General features: G+C 43.0%; 1 protein-coding gene across 3 annotated transcripts in view; it reads left to right on the top strand.

Moving 5' to 3' along the window:
- The window catches only part of LOC125902063 (low-density lipoprotein receptor-related protein 8-like), a 156,936-nt gene that overhangs the window by 80,991 nt on the left and 59,666 nt on the right, over positions 1 to 16,279 (top strand). The gene's annotated exons all lie outside the window — the stretch shown is intronic.

Here is a 16,279-nt window from a genome sequence, read left to right as displayed (position 1 = left end):
GACCAGCAGCTGCCACTGCGCTACACCCACCCTGCAGCAACAGCCTGTGAAAAACTTTCCTGAACCTTGCAACCGCAGGTGGTCAGAACAAAAATCATTCTTTCATCAACCACCATTGTTTGGAAGTACAAATCATATCCAAAGAGTGCTTGAGACTTGTGTCCGTGTCGCAAAGCAACACAACTAAGTTGTTTAACAACCTTGAATAACACCATAAACTGCAGTATGATGAACACAAGAGGGCCAAGGCCAAGAAGAATAATCATACTTATGATAGTTCATTGAATCCCTATTCTTGTTCATTCTCAGCAACAGTGTTGTAAAGCACGTCAAAGTACTGTGATTGCTATAAAACAACCTCTCAAAGACAGACTGAAATAACCATTGCAATCATCAATCACAAAGTTACAGAGGTAAGGTTTAGTAAAATAAACATGGTAAGGACGTACCTTAAAGTGACCCAAAGTTCACATGATTCTGAACACTCGTCTCCTGGGGACTGCTTCCTTTGTCTACTTTTGTCAGCGCGTTGGTTAAGAGATCACAGCCTTCCAAATCAGTGGGTTATACACCAATTACTGGCTCATGACTATGTAAGATATGGGTGCAAATTTGGGTGCATTACTTTATGTAGGAGAATGCACAAACAGTTTATGAGAACAGCCTGCCCTCTTTGCATTTACACCACAGATTAGTTTCACACCAGAGTTTAACCGATAGTGCTCACACCAATCTGTACATGTACAATATAACCAAAAGCATCTTGTTTTGGTTGGAGCTGCACCAAACCGCTGAGTTGTGAAAGCATCCTCAACATGAGCCTGCTTTTTGTTGTCTTTCACACTCATGCTTTTGTGAGCATGCTCAAGCTTAATCCTGCTCACAGTGAGCAAAACCTTCAAACTCACTTTATACTGCCTCTTGTGTTTACCCAAATGTGAGTGGAGTGGTTGCACTTCTAAAACTGACTGAGCACGAACGTATATACCCAGTTAGCCCCAGCGTGCTCTGCTATTAGTAGAAATTTACAGAGTGCATAGCCCGCCGCAGACTCGGAAAAGTAAATCTTGCAGAGGCATCTTGCTAATTGAGTCATCCACATGTTGAATTATGTATTAAGTAGAATCTAGCCCTCACCAGAGGAAGCTTTCCTTGATCAACATTACATTAAGCAGCAGTTGGAAAGAGGCTCCGCAAGAAAGTTGAACTGTCCTCAACCCTCAGCGATGTGGAGATTAATAAGCACTTACTCTCCAGGCTTCTCTCCTGAGCTCGCCTGTCTGCTGGGATCTGCTGCGGAGCACAGGAGCCGGTCTGGATTCGCGTGTTTTCGTGTGTGTTTGCATTTGCACTCAGTGTCAGGTTGAGTTGCCTGACTGGTGTGTGCATATTATATTTCCGTGTGATTGTATTTTTGCATGTTTTCTTTATTCATATTTAACGCTGCTTGGATAGTACGAGGCAAACAATTACTCTGTGCACTCTTCACAGCTGTCTCTCCTGTTGTGAAGCTGAACTGGTAGATACCGTGCATCACAGTTTTACAGGGCTGAAGTGCTTCCACTAACAAATAATTCTCCCTTATTTCATTCTGCTAATCAAAATCTAGACAGGTGGGTGTTTGCATCATTCAGCACCGATTCCTTGTCTCCCCCACTGGCTGCTAACCTCCTCAGTCAGTAATGATTACAGAGGAGGTCAAAAAAACTCCCTTCACTTTGACTCCCACCTTGTCCTCTATTATCTCCTGGTTGTTACTGTAGATGAGAGAGTTGTCTCGTCTTTATTACAGCGGTGTTTCCTCTGTAAATGTTTGTCTAGCGTCACAGGAAAGGTCAGCCACTGAGCGATTTCCCTGGTGACGCACTGTGACCCATCTGAACTTGCAGGCAGTGTATGCAGTGTGTGTTTTTACCTGCTCATCCTGTGTGTGTGTGTGTGTGTGTGTGTGTGTGTGTTCCAGTGACCTTGCTGCAGTGGCTGTGGCTGTGGCGGTCCTCAGCTCTCTGAGCAAAGTGGACAGGTCTGAACTGTCCCCTCAGTTTAAGTCTATGAATAACTATGAGAAAGCTGAGAGGACATTAAGTTGCACAGACAGTGACTGATATGCTCAGAGGTATTTGTGCGTGTACCAGTCGGTGGCTGGATTATTTTCTTTTCTCTACACAGCTCTCCAACAGATATAAGCTACACAGCAGAAATACCTCAGTGCGATGCGATGCAGAAGAGCAACCTAGTGAATGATTTTACATTTTGCATTAAAATAAATCAAAAATAATCAGTGCATCCAGTTTTAAAAACAAACAAACTGCTCTTTGTGTCACAGTGGGCACTTTTTACCTGCCATACATGCCACTCTCTCAGTTAACCCAGTAAATTTCTACAAACCCTGCCTCTCCACCATCCTACCTGCCAGCCTGTCACCTGTCCAGTCCACCACACCCACCTCATCAAGCCAACTGCTCTCACCTGTGAATCGTTACTTCCTGCCACTATAAAGACTCCTTCTTCACAGACTCTCCTGACCAAGTTGTTCTTTGTCATCCAATGCAAGACTTTCCAGTGTTTATTCCCAAACTGCTTCCTTATTGCCGACCTCGCCTGCCTCTGATTCTCCTGCTTCGCCTGCTCCCCGGTAAACCACTCAGCCTTCTGTCCTGACCAAGAGCTCTGCTTCTGGCTTCCTGGTTTCTGTTTCCCAGTTCCCTGTGACTGGTTGTTCACCCACCTGTGGACTTTTGTGCTGTGGATTACTTCACCGCATGGCTGCACATTCCGCCTTTGTGTGTGCTCCACGGATTCCACTCATCATCGCTGCTGACAAGTCCCTCCCTGTCTGCGGTCGGCTTCACACACATAGTACTCCTGGTTTTGGTTTCCCTGTTCATCTGACATCGTCTCCCATCTCTTCCCTCACGGTACCACCGCATACGTTGGCACTGTTTTCTGTCGGTGTGCATTCAGCAGACGCCACTGACTCACCTGCTTTCGGCTTGGGACCGATTAACTCTTACTGTTGCTTTACCTGCAAGTGGTTTCATTAAAGACTATTACAAACTGTTCTTCTGTTTGTGGTGCTGCAGTTGGGTTCTTACCATACTCATGACACATTGCCCCACGAAACTCTGGTCCACTTCCCTGGTCTCGCTACCAAAGGGGATAAGGTAGAGGTGGTGTGGTCTCTTAGATACCTCAGCATTACACTGGAGCGTAGCCTCAGCTTTAATCAGCATGCCATAGGCATTTACAAACATTGTCAGTAGAGACTTACAGCCATCTGTACATTAAATCAATTGTTAGTACAACCCTTTCTCCTTCTTCTCTTGTACCATGGCATTATAAAGTTCTTCTGTACAGTGCCATCTGTTTTTTCCATATGCTCACAGTCACCATTAAGCTCTTTAAGACAACTCATTTAGCTGGGAAACTGGGAAAAAGGTATTTATATCCCCCGACCTTTATCATTACGTCACCCCATTTCCTAATCGGCAAAGCACTCACAGTCACTCACAACCCAGATCATCCACTCCATCTTCCTTCTGGACGCAGGTATAGACTACCCATGTGCAGAAGTGCCTGTTTCAACAAGAGCTTTGTTCCCACATCTGTATGAGCTCTAAATAAGTGACCTCCTCTTGATTTGAAATTCAGTCTGTCGTGTTGAATGCCAGTCCATGTTTTTGTCTCTTTGCTATTAATTCTGTATGTCGTACATGTCTGTGATATGAGTGCACTTGCTGTGGAAAAGAATTTCCTCCTGGAGGACGAGTAAACTAATTAGTTCAGTTCCAGTTAAAATGAACTACGCTATGAGTGGGTATGTTTGGTCTGTGCTTTGTCTGGTAGTGGCGCTCCACATTGCCGCTTTTAATAATCCCCAAGGTCTCTGAAGATATGATGAGACATGCTAGCTTTGAACTGTCTGTAGAAGGAATGAACATGTGCGTCTGTCCATTCTTGATTCAAAACTATGTTTATGCTCGCTTTAGAACACGTGAAAATACTTTCTCTCTTTTATTTCTCAGACTGTTGTCTCTCCTCTCATCCCCCCTGTATGTGTATCTCACTTGAGTCGCAACACAGATTTGATTAGCTCAGTAGCATCACATGAGATGATATAATTCATGCAATCGGTCTTTAGGTTTCTTGGTCGCTAAACCAGTGCTTCAACACTAGTGCTGGTTAAAATAGGAATGCTCCGTCGAAATTTAATAGTTCTAAATAACTGATCAGGCTATAGGTCTGATAGGACAGTGTCTGGCCCAGGCGATGGAGAGGTATGGTGAGTTAACAAGGGAGATGCATTAAATAAGAGTTGCCAGATAACATCATACACTCATTGTAATGGTGGCATCATTGTGCATTATTGGAGCATTAAAATGTCATCTGTCACTAAAATAACCAGGATGCTCTTTTAAACTTTTGGCCCAATCACTTCCCCCCCTTCTGTTCATGCGTGCTTTCATTTTTAACTTGTTGTAATCACAGTTATCCAAGCTGCCTGATATAATAAGAGTGCCAGTCTTTAGTTCTTCCTTCTTTTGTCAGCACCTCATGTCTAAGTCTATGAAACTGGACATGACTGAGTTTGTTTTTGTCATTTATATTGACATTCTGTTATTATCTCAGCATTGAGCTCTTCAGCGTCAGTTGTACCCTACAAAGCATTTATGCCACAATCTGTCATAGAAAGTGATTAGATGAGATTCAGTAGAAAAATCTTCTTGCGCTTCCAATCCAGACAGTGAGCGTGAAAGCAACCATAGAAACTCACTACAACTGAACTCCCAAGGCAAGCGGTGCCGTGGGAAGGAATGAATTACAATTCTCTATTTTTTCCTGATGGTCTGATTAAGACTCTAAATGTGTCGCCAGGTGATTTTTAGAAATTAAGTCACTAAGAGGGTCTGAAAAGGCGCTTGATCTAGTGAGAAAGACGCCAAGTTGGCAACACTGAATTAAAGATAGATGACTGTTTTTGAATGCTTACACACAACCTTGATGCAATGGTAATTTTGGCAGCTAATTTAGACGTAGAGTTAGTCTTAAGACGAAAATGCTTTTTGGTTTTTGTCACATTTTAGTCACTTTTATCCTTTATGGTCCAGTTTTAGTTGACGAAAAGAGATATTATCCAGTCAAATTGTAGTTATTTAGTTGAAATGTTTTTCTCCCTTTAACTAATTCAGTTAGGCTCATGCAGTTGTTGGAAACTGGAAATCAAAGTGACAGCTGACTGCCTAGAAACATTAACTTAACGTAAGCAAATTTATATGCTTAGTTTACATTAGGACTTATCATCTAAGGGTGCTTTCAGACATAGAGTTGTCTTGCTTTGGTCTGAATCAGGGACTGATGTTGTTCCAAAGTTGTATAATTGCCTGGAGTTGGTTCGTGTTCTCACGGCAGCATTTACAAGCGGACCAGATCAAATGCCTTGAGTGAGAAAGCTGCTCTTGATTGGTCAGAATTTCCATGCAGGAAAAATCCAGGAAGTAAACAAAACGTTGAAGAAGAGTACACTTGCAAGATAAATGTGACACTTTCTAATGTCACAATGGAGGGACAACTACGCAGGTTGATTTTAGCGCTGCTCATCGTGGACTATATTGCTGTCATTGTTCATTTTAGTCAAACCATACAGTTTGAAAACGAGGCGCGGCTCCAACTAGAAAACAATGTTTTGATGCATTGGATGTGCTGAATGTGCATATTAAGGCAGTACAGGAGGAGGTGCACATTAATAATCCTCCAGGACTGTAACATGCTCATGTTTAACCCAAACAATGTGTCATGTGACTGCAGTTGGTTCAGATCCAGGTCGGAACACGTTCAACACAAATGAACCACACCAGAGTTCGTTTGTAACCGGACTGAGACCACCTCTTCAAGAAGGTCCCAGTCCGGTTGTTTTGGTGCACACCCGAGTGTGATTGCTGTGTTCACACCTGCCCAAATGAACCGCACTTAGGGGGCAAACGAACATGAGTTCGATTAAACCAAATCAGACAGGGCAGGTGTGAAAGCACCTCAAGGTACAGATAGCTAACTTACCATCATATAAGTAGCAGGGTGGTGTACCTTTAAAGGGCCACTGTGTAATATTTGGCATGGTTTATTGTCAATCTCAATCTGAATCTGAATATTCTACCCATTAATATTTTTATACAAGTGTATAATTGCTATAAAATAAAATTCGTTTGGTTTTTGTAGCCTTATAATTATGCTTTTATAGATATATAGCAAGGGTCTTGCTTTAGAGAGGTCGCCATCTTGCGCCGCCATGTATGTACGGCAGACCGAGTGGACAATCCAGCCAGCCAGAGAACGCGTTCGCGTGTATAAATAAACCAACGAAGACAGCGGAAGGAAGGAAGAAGGAGGAGGAAACAGCAGAGAGTGTTAGTAGTTCGTGGATAGAGAGTAGTGAAAAGTTTTTTTAGTTATAAAGTTTGCGAATGGACCACGCTTACCACGCAACAGGAGAGAATGAACCCGAACCATCACCTGCGAGGAAAAGAAGACGCAACTTCACTCCTTGTGATACACTCTCTGCGGCGCTTTTCCTCCTGATGATATATCTCCCCAACGATGGTAGCAGTAGCACCGAATCCCATTCTGTGCATTCAGCCTCTCTTCTCGCCCGCTCAGCATCAAACACATAGAGTTCCTCATCTGTATGCTCCGGCTCAAACAGGTATGGCTCTGGATCTGTGTCCGCTACAAGAAACTCTTCAAAATCGCGTTCAAAGTCGTCCATTGCAGCTACTATAGTCCGGAGATATTGCTAGGCTAAATAAACAGCTGAGCTCTGTTTACCGGCTACGCTGTCAGTCAGTGTGCGGGCTGGAGATTGAGCAGAGAGGGGAGGGGGTCCCCACTCAGTATGGTAAATGAGTATGTGTGTATGAAGTGTGTGTGTTACGCCAGAAGAGTCAGAGTTTGGGACGGAGTCTTTTACCCCCTGGAGTGTTACCGGAGTTTTTGGAGTGCTCAAATAAACTGGCCTTTTTCCCGAACGCTCCTCTGGTCTCCTGCTCGTGAGGGATTCATTACAATATCGTAACATGGTTTAGATTTCTAAATAAACATTCACCTCGTTACTAGATAGACCTACTCCTGAAAAACTCATGCGCAAGGCCTTTTGTCCCTACGAGGCCACCGTAATTTACCCGACGGGAGGGGTGAGTGAGTGAGCCCTGCAATCTAGAATTTGACCACTGATGTCACTGTTTTCAACCCATTTTATACACTGGCCCTTTTAAGTGTCTCTTCAGGATGGCCATTTTCTTTCCACCTAATTTGTAGGCACGGGGCTTCTCTCCGTCTCCTGTTTCTACAGTGCATTGTGCTTTCCTTTCTGCTGAATTATGAATAAAGTGTGTCGATAGATCTATTCTTATTCTTCTGACTGAACCCTTTTTGCATCAAAGCCATCATGTTGTCATTAACTCGTTGTCGGCTGTGTGGCTGGGATTCGGGGAATCTGCTTACATCCCTCAACCAGTTCAACTGATGGCATTGCTTATATTTTAACATATAAAAATATAAGAGAGTACAGACACATTCAGGGAAATACCATGCATTTTGTATGTTCGCCTGTAGTCTTTCTTTTCATCTCACATCTTCTTTTTCTGTCCTCCTACACCAAAAAATATATCTTAACTATTTTCCTTCATTCTGTCTTTCCTCTGTGCACCCTGAATAGTCACACACACACACACACACACACACACACACACACACACACGTACATGCACTACACACTCATCAGCTGTAATGCTAATGTGAGTAGAGCGACCAGTCATCTCTTGCCTCTTCAACTGAGCCACTGGTTGCTGCTGGCAACAATCTCTCATCAGAGCCGCCAGAAAAAGTGAAGTGTGTTACGCTGCCAGCTTCTGACTACCCCGGTGGTAGTCACAGAAAAGGTTCTTCCATCCAAGAAATGAAAGAAGGGACAATATATGAATGTGTGCCACCGGCTCCCAGTGAATTTAATTGACATTATGGTGTATTTTCTGTTGAATTATGTATTATTCATTATAGCAGGCAAACAAAGTTAGGTTTGCTTTGATAACAAAAAAAATGAAGGTAGCTACAACATGTGGTGATGATTTAAAATTGAAATGAACTCTTTTGGTTATATACATTCAAAATAAACTGAGAAACAAAATTAAGGACCAGGAAAGTTGCCAGTCTGTCAAAGTTAGTAGAAGTTGTTCATTTTAGCAGAGTAAACAGCACAGCCATAGATGTGTTTATGACGCTAATGAGGTGTCTGCTGTGCAACACGATTTGTGAATTACTCGTTTAACCTGTGCGCAACATCACCTTGATGCTAAAAGGAAAGCTCTCTCTTGTTGGCTGTCACAAGAACAAGTGTAAGAGTTTACAGCCGTGCCAGGAGCTCAGTGAGGCTGTAGTTTGGCACAGCAGTGCTTTGATCTAAATGCTAAGATCAGCATGCTAACATGCTCGCAACAACAATTCTGACATATGGATGTTTAGCAGGTATAATGCTTAGCGTGAGTTGAGTGTAGTGGTACACGTAAACTCAAATACAGCAGGCTATCTCTGGTTTCTATGTGTGTACACAGACATTTACTGTACAGAAGGAGTGTAAAAATAGGCCTACACTTTCAGTTCAGTACACACAGAAAAACAATATATATGGAAAGATATTTCTTTTCATTTATTTTGAGCAGACTGTACTGCAAGTGTCAAGAGAGACAAGATCCTCTTGCAGGGGGCTGAGGTAATATTTTTCCCACTGGCAACTTTGTTAAACTTTTTTTCATTATAAAAGTGAGGAACATTTTAAACTCTTCTGTACACTTGATACTTTCCTTAAAGGCAACAGGTCACAACAGCCAAAAAACTGAACTCTCATGCCATTCATTCATTCATCCATTCATCTTCTAACCGCTTCATCCTCTTGAGGGTCACGGGGGGGCTGGAGCCTATCCCAGCTACATCGGGCGAGAGGCAGGGTACACCCTGGACAGGTTGCCAGACTATCGCAGGGCTGACACATAGAGACAAACAACCATTCACGCTCACATTCACACCTATGGACAATTTAGAGTTATCAATTAACCTAGTCCCCAATCTGCATGTCTTTGGACTGTGGGAGGAAGCCGGAGTGCCCGGAGAGAACCCACACTGACACGGGGAGAACATGCAAACTCCGCACAGAAGGGCTCCCACGCCCGGGATCGAACCGGCAACCCTCTTGCTGTGAGGCGAGAGTGCTAACCACCACACCACCGTGCCGCCCACTCTCATGCCATGAAACTGAAAATATCAACATATATAGAATGATGAAAAATAAAGTTTGTGCATCAGGAGGAGTGTTTCAGTTAGCTTCACTGTGGCTACATTAAACATTCAAAGCACCCAAACATTTAGCATCCTGGTGATCAGCATATCTAGGTGATGCTGAATGTGTGACACACCATCCTCGCGTTATATACAACTCTCTCTTGATTGCTGCTGTGGCTGCCCACTGCCCACTCATTGGATGGCAAAGGCATGAACTGCCCTACTCTCCCTCTGATTGGCTAGCACTTGTTGCTGTTGTTGGTTGGGTTGGTTAGGTTTAGGCAGGAGGAGTAGGATTGGTTAGGGTTAGGGTAAGGATAGTCTCTATATACAGACTCTACATTCAGTGAACGTAGAGTCTGTAGGCAAACCCCGGAGATCTTGCCTCCGGAAGAAGAGTGGAAGAGCCCTGGTTTCCGGTTATAGGCTGTTTGTAGTCTGCGTGTAGGGCTTTAAAAGTATTAAGTAAAAGTGTAGAATAATTTTCTAGACCTAACAGGTAGCCAGTGTAATGTCTCTTTAGTTAAAAGTCTGGCAGACAAGTTTTGAATGAGCTGGTGACAGTAAATGACCTTTCGGCTGAGCCCTGAATACAGGGAATAACAGTAATTCAGACATGGCGAGATGAAAGCATGAATGACTTTTTCAAGGTCCGCTTCTTATTTAAAAAAAAAGCACAGTTGCACAACCTTGGTTACTTGTATGTTGAAATAGAGCTCAGAGTCAAAGATGACACTGAAATTGTAGGCAGAATGTTTTACAATGGAGGACAGAAACTTTGGTTTTACATTACATTTATCAATCTCGTACCATGCATTCTGTGGCTGTACGCATCAGACCTTGACCCCAGTACTGTTACAGTTCAGCAGGAATACACTAACTGTTACAGCCCTATTGTACAGTATATACTATTGCTTGGTGTGGTTTTAAAAAAGTACAGTATGGTTTGTGAACCCCAGAATTGGAGTCGAGTGTGAAGCGGTCGGGATGAGAGTTAGCACCTCCAAATCTGAGGCCATGGTTCTCTGCCAGAAACCGGTGGACTGCCCCCTCTGAGTTGGGAGAGAGTTACTGCCTGAAGCGAGGGAGTAAGTATCTCGGGGTCTTGTTCACAAGCAAGGGTAGAATGGAGCGTGAGATGGATTGGTGGTTTGGTGTGGCGTCTGCAGTGATGCAGGCGCTGTGCCGGACCTTCGTGGTGAAGAGGATCAGAGCCAGTGGGCAAAGCTTTCGATATACTGATCCATCTACGTCCCAACCCTCACCTATGGTCATGAGCTCCGGGTAGTGACCAAAAGAATGAGTTTGTGGATACAAGTCGCCAAGATTAGTTTCCTCAGAAGGGTGGCTGGGCTTAGCCTTAGAGATAGGGTAAGGAGCTCGGACATCCGGAGGGAGCTCGGAGTAGAGCCACTGCTTCTTCGTGTCAAAAGGGGTCAGTTGAGGTGGTTTGGGCATCTGATCAGGATGCCTCCTGGATGCCTCGTGTTAGAGGTGTTCCAGGCACGTCTCACTGGTGGGGAAGCGTTGCTGTGGAGAGGGACATCCGGGGTGCTTTGCTTGGCCTGCTGTCCCTGCGACCCAGCCCCGGATAAGCAGATGAAAATGGATAGATGGATGGTAGATGATTTCAGTTGATACTTTAAAAGTATCAAGTACCGATACCTAACCCTAGTACAGACTGTATATATAATGCATTTCCCTGCTTTTGTTCAAGCAGTCATAAATTATGTAGCTGGATGAAAAAACAATCTGAAAACTCAACCCTCTGACTGAAATGCAGGGTCCCTCTGGTATTTATTTTTCATTTAAAACCCACTGACTTGTACAACATTACACACAGGCAGTCTGTGGGCGCAAAGTTGCTCCCAAGTCTTTAAATTCATCTACTGAGGGCCCCCTCTGGAAAACAAAGTCTCACTGCAGTGTAACCAGGCCACTCATGTACATTACTAATGGTCTGCCCCCTGTGTAATAATGTACATGTCTGTTGAATCTGCTTAATTATTTAGCGCCAAATTAGTATGGGGTTAGTGTAGAGGCATAACAGGGACAGTAGTTATAAAACACATCAGAATCAGATGGAGCCTGTTTAATATTAATGAATATAAACCCTTTCACTGAACTGAATCTTGACACTTGTTTTTCCTATCAGTTGTTTTCCCCGTGCTTCTGTGGCAATCATGTCAGTACCAGTGAATTAATTAAACACAGAGGAAATAGACAGTGGCTTTAACATATGGTATAATTACATAGGATAGTAATTAGGACTATCTTGCATCTGATGTTTGTTCACCCAGTTCAAGTCAGCACGTGGAATTGCATATGAATTTCTACTCTAACATTTAATCTCTTTTTTTCTGAGGCTGTTTTTGATTCCGTTTGCTTTTAATGCTTCAGCTTTAAACAGCCAACCATGGAAAACCCATTCAGCTTATTATTATTTATAAGTGATGGTTAAATGTTGATGCCTTTATATCTTTTCTGCAGATGTATGAAAGATTTATTCACCTCATGTCATCACTCTAATCAGATAGCTGGTTAGCAGTGTCGGGGGTAATGCATTACAAAAGTAACATGTTTCAGTAATATACTACGTTTTAGCAGTAACTGAGTAATATAACGTGTTATTAACAGAATAGCAGGTACATATTACATTTACAATATAACATAATGCATTACTACCCAAAATAAACTGTTTATTGTTTTTATTTTTCATTCTTTCACACCGTTCCACTTCCGCCGGTGTGCCACTGGAAAAAAAAAAAAAACCATCCCCCAAAGGTTATTGTGTCTTGTCATGTCACTATAGACTACATCATAGAAGGGGCCCAGTGATCAACACAGCTGAGTCATGCCATACTGTGCCCCACCTGGCACATGACTGACTTTCAATGGTGAAATGTGGTTGAAATTATGTCAATCGTTGTTTCAACATTAAAGGCCCATTCACACCAGGATAGTCCGAGGGACTCCTTCATTTGGTTCGGTTCACTTTCACACTGCACTTTTTGAAGCGGACCAAACGGCCTGGACAACATCACGCAGTTACAACAGCTGCTCGTTTGGGGGCGGTATTGCCCGAAACGACCAGGAAGAAAAAAAGCATGAGGAAGAAGAAATCCCGGCTCATTGACTGGCCAGGACCGAAAACGGAAATCCATTGTGGGTAGCCACAAGCACCTGTGATATATAGTCGTCTGACCATATATCAACTACTCCACGTCTGCCCACGAGACATTTTCCAACTTTTTCTTTTTTTTACCTCTGCTTCTCTCGGTTGGCTTTGGTTTTTTCCTACCCAAAATGCACTGCGCTCTGCATCACTTCCTCTCTTTTTCACTTCCTCTCTTTGGTTCACTTCCTCTCTTTGGTTCGCTGGATAGTCCGTTTGCATTTCTCACTGTAAGCAAACCACGCCAGGGTTCAATTGCAAGTGAACCGAGACCCCCAGTTTTCAAGCGGACCAGGGTTCGCTCATTTGGTCCGCACCAGAGTTCAAGTGAGCATTCACACCACTCCAAATGAACCAAACTATGCGTGGAAGAGGGCCAGGGTTCGTTTAAAGTGGCCCAAATTGCATCAGTGTGAATGCATCCTAAAACAACATTGAAACAACATTGAATTTTGGTGGTTGTAAAAACGTTAACTTCTCATAAATCAACATCTCAATTGAAAAAGATATGTTTCAACACTGAAACAATTTTGAAAGATTTGAACGATTAACGTTTACGGAACAACGTTGATTCATCTATCAGAATCAAAACATAATTCAATAGTGATTCAACCATGGTGTATGCCGTTGATTGAACAGTGAATAAACATTAAAATGCTAGCTGTGGCGTTATCATGTTCAGTGTGTTTCCATTAATATATAACGACGTACAACGTATTCTGTTCTGCTTTTGTGTCCTAAAGCTGCCTGAAAGCAGCGGGAATAAGGACCTGGCCTGGTTTGTTTTTTCCTCGTCCAGGTGATCAGCACATCTGGCATGGGTGATGTTAGTAGCTATATGTTCGATGTGTTTCCATTCACATTTTTCACATGTTTTGTGTTACCCATTTTGGCACACTTTTTGTTGCAGATGCTGTTTAATGGAGGCATTTGGGTTTAAAATTGTGACTGGGCCAACTCTGTGTCCGTTAAGAAAATATACCAATGGGCCAGACTTCTTGTATCACTGGCAGTTATACAGTTATGTCGGCTTAAAAGGAATCACGACTCAACGGGAAACTGCCCGATATGCCAGATGGCCTGTCCACTGTCCCTGCTCACATGGCTAATTTTGAGGGTTACAGGGTTTTTTCTTGGATGGTAGCTATAATCGACAGGCAAATATGAGCTTTTGCCTCAGCCTGAGCCTTTTCAGTCACTGCTTAACACATAAACTGTTGATTTTGTTTATACCCTTTGCTTTGTTTATACTTACTGTATTATGTGTGATGACAGAATAAAACACCACTACTGAAGGACCAAACCAGCAAACTAGATCTTTCCCCTGCAGGTCACTGACAAGATGCTCTCGCTTTACATCTTGCTGACTCTGTGTAGAATGTTTTAAAACAGCAATCTCTTCCTGTAACCAGCCATAACAGCCAAAGGCAGCAGTGTTCAAGCTGAACTCCCTGTGGTTTGTGTAAATATCAAATTCTGCTCCTCTCTGTGCTGGCCTCTGTGCTGCTATGGGCTCACAGTGGGAACCCAGACTCTCTTCACAGCCTGAGCGCTTTTGGCCAGACTTGAGTTGAGACAAAGAAAACTGGAAAAGGTAGTGAGAGAGAAAAAGGATTTACAGAAGCCATGAGCTTGGCTTTGTGAAGGGGAGAGGTAACATTACAGTACAAACTTTTCCTTCCTGCAGAGAAACATTTTCATGCAGTACGGAACAAAGTCAATATTGCCCTGCAAAGCCCAAACACAGAACCTTTGTATTACAGTGAAACTGTGACCAGAGTCTGACTTTTTTAAATAACTTAGGTCAAACAGCAAGAAGACATAGAAATGTGTAATTGGCAGCAACAAAACAGAGGTAACCAAACTGCAGTGACTGCACTCTGGCTAGTTCAGCCTGTTCAGTCTATTGAAATAGCCACAGCTAGCCCTAAAGCTAAAGATACTTTTTTGGCACAGCCCATATAAAGTGCAGTAGGTAAATCAACATAGATAAAGTAGCTTGCTAAAAGCTAAGAGTAGCAAAACCACCATCCAGATTAAGCCTCTGACTCTGCATTGATATGATATGGTGTGTTTAAACTCACATCTGCCTTGTTTGGTCAGTTCAGTGGAACTCAAATTCTTCTGCCCCTTAAGTGCAGTTCATTTGGGCAGGTGTGAACACAGCGATTACACTTGGGTGCGCACAAACAACCAGACTGAGACCTTCTTGAAGGGGTGGTCTCGGTCTGATTACAAATGAACTCTGGTGCGTTTTTTTTTTGTGGTGAGAGCGTGTTCCGACCCTGATCTGAACCAACTGCAGTCACATGACACATTGTTTGGGTTAAACATGAGCGTGTTACAGTCCTGGAGGATTATTAATGTGCACCTCCTCCTGTACTGCCTTAATATGCACATTCAGCACATCCAATGCATCAAAACATTGTTTTCTAGTTGGAGCCGCGCCTCGTTTTCAAACTGTATGGTTTGACTAAAATGAACAATGACAGCAATATAGTCCACGATGAGCGGCGCTAAAATCAACCTGCGTCGTTGTCCCGTTATCTTGTAAGTGTACTCTTCTTCGTTTTGTTTACTTCCTGAATTTTTCCCACATGGAAATTCTGACCAATCAAGAGCAGCTTTCTCACACAAGGCATTTGATCTGGTCCGCTTGTAAATGCAAAGCCTCCCTCTTTCAGTCCTTCTTGAAAAGCTCAGTGTTGCGATATTTGCACATATCCAAATATCTGTTTCATAGTGTTTAAAAGCAGTTGTATGTTTCTTCTTCTGACTAGAAATGTTGGCTTTTCTTTTCCGCGTCCATCTGTTGCCTTCTAAAGTGTCAGCGAGTTTGTTTGCGTACAGTATCTCCATGACAACACACAGAGCTGACGGTAAACAGTTAAGAGGTCATGTGTCGCAACGTGAATGAAAAACCCCAGTTGAGACGCTAATCCTGGAAAATCCAGACATAAATTTGTTAACTACATGACTTGTAATTCAGAATACTGTCATATTCGGAATAATAGGGGATAGATATAATATAATAGATATTAGTGTGCATGTAAACGTGCAAGTTATAATTACAACTGTGTCATCATCCTTGTCCTCTCTTCGCAGCTTGACAGTGGCCTATAAACTTCAAACCAATTTGTCTTTCAACCTCACTGTCCTTGTAGTTCCTGCTCTCTGCTTTTGTGTGACAGAATACAATACACTATCACCTGGAACCTGTAGTATGTAGGCGTGTGTGCCAACATGCAGTGTTTGGATAGCCGACATCTCCTGCTCGGTCACTGACAAAAGGAAGATGAGCCAGGGAGCAGACGAGATAAAACAAACACTAGAAAGAGAGAGAGATCCTTTGAGAGAGGAGAGGAGGGCGGGCTGATGGCAGAGAGAGCTCTTTTATCTCCGCTCCTCAGGAGACGGTGTTCTTGAACTGCTTCCTACATACCTACATCCTACAAAAAAAGTACGGGAAGTTATTGTCTTCACCCCCAGGACTTGTTCCTACTAACCGTCCATAAAGTCTGTACTGAACTGGGGAGAAGGGTGTTTAAGTATGCTGCTCCCTCAGCTTGGAATCAGTTGCACAATTACCCATATCTTCAGGAGCGGGTCTCTTTGGGCGCATGTAAATTGATTCTGAATGACTAAGAAGCAGGCACATCTGCCTGTGGATGTTTTGAATGTTGAATAATGTTTTATTGATATCTTATAATTCTGTAATTTGTTCTTTTTTATTTTAAATTATGTTTGTTTTTAGTCTGTTATTTGTGCTGCTGTCTGTCT

Source organism: Epinephelus fuscoguttatus, linkage group LG15 (assembly GCF_011397635.1).
Source record: "Epinephelus fuscoguttatus linkage group LG15, E.fuscoguttatus.final_Chr_v1".
NCBI classification, from domain to species: domain Eukaryota; kingdom Metazoa; phylum Chordata; class Actinopteri; order Perciformes; family Serranidae; genus Epinephelus; species Epinephelus fuscoguttatus.
The sequence above is the reverse complement of the archived record's forward strand: the minus strand, read 5'-3'. Positions and strand labels throughout refer to the sequence as shown.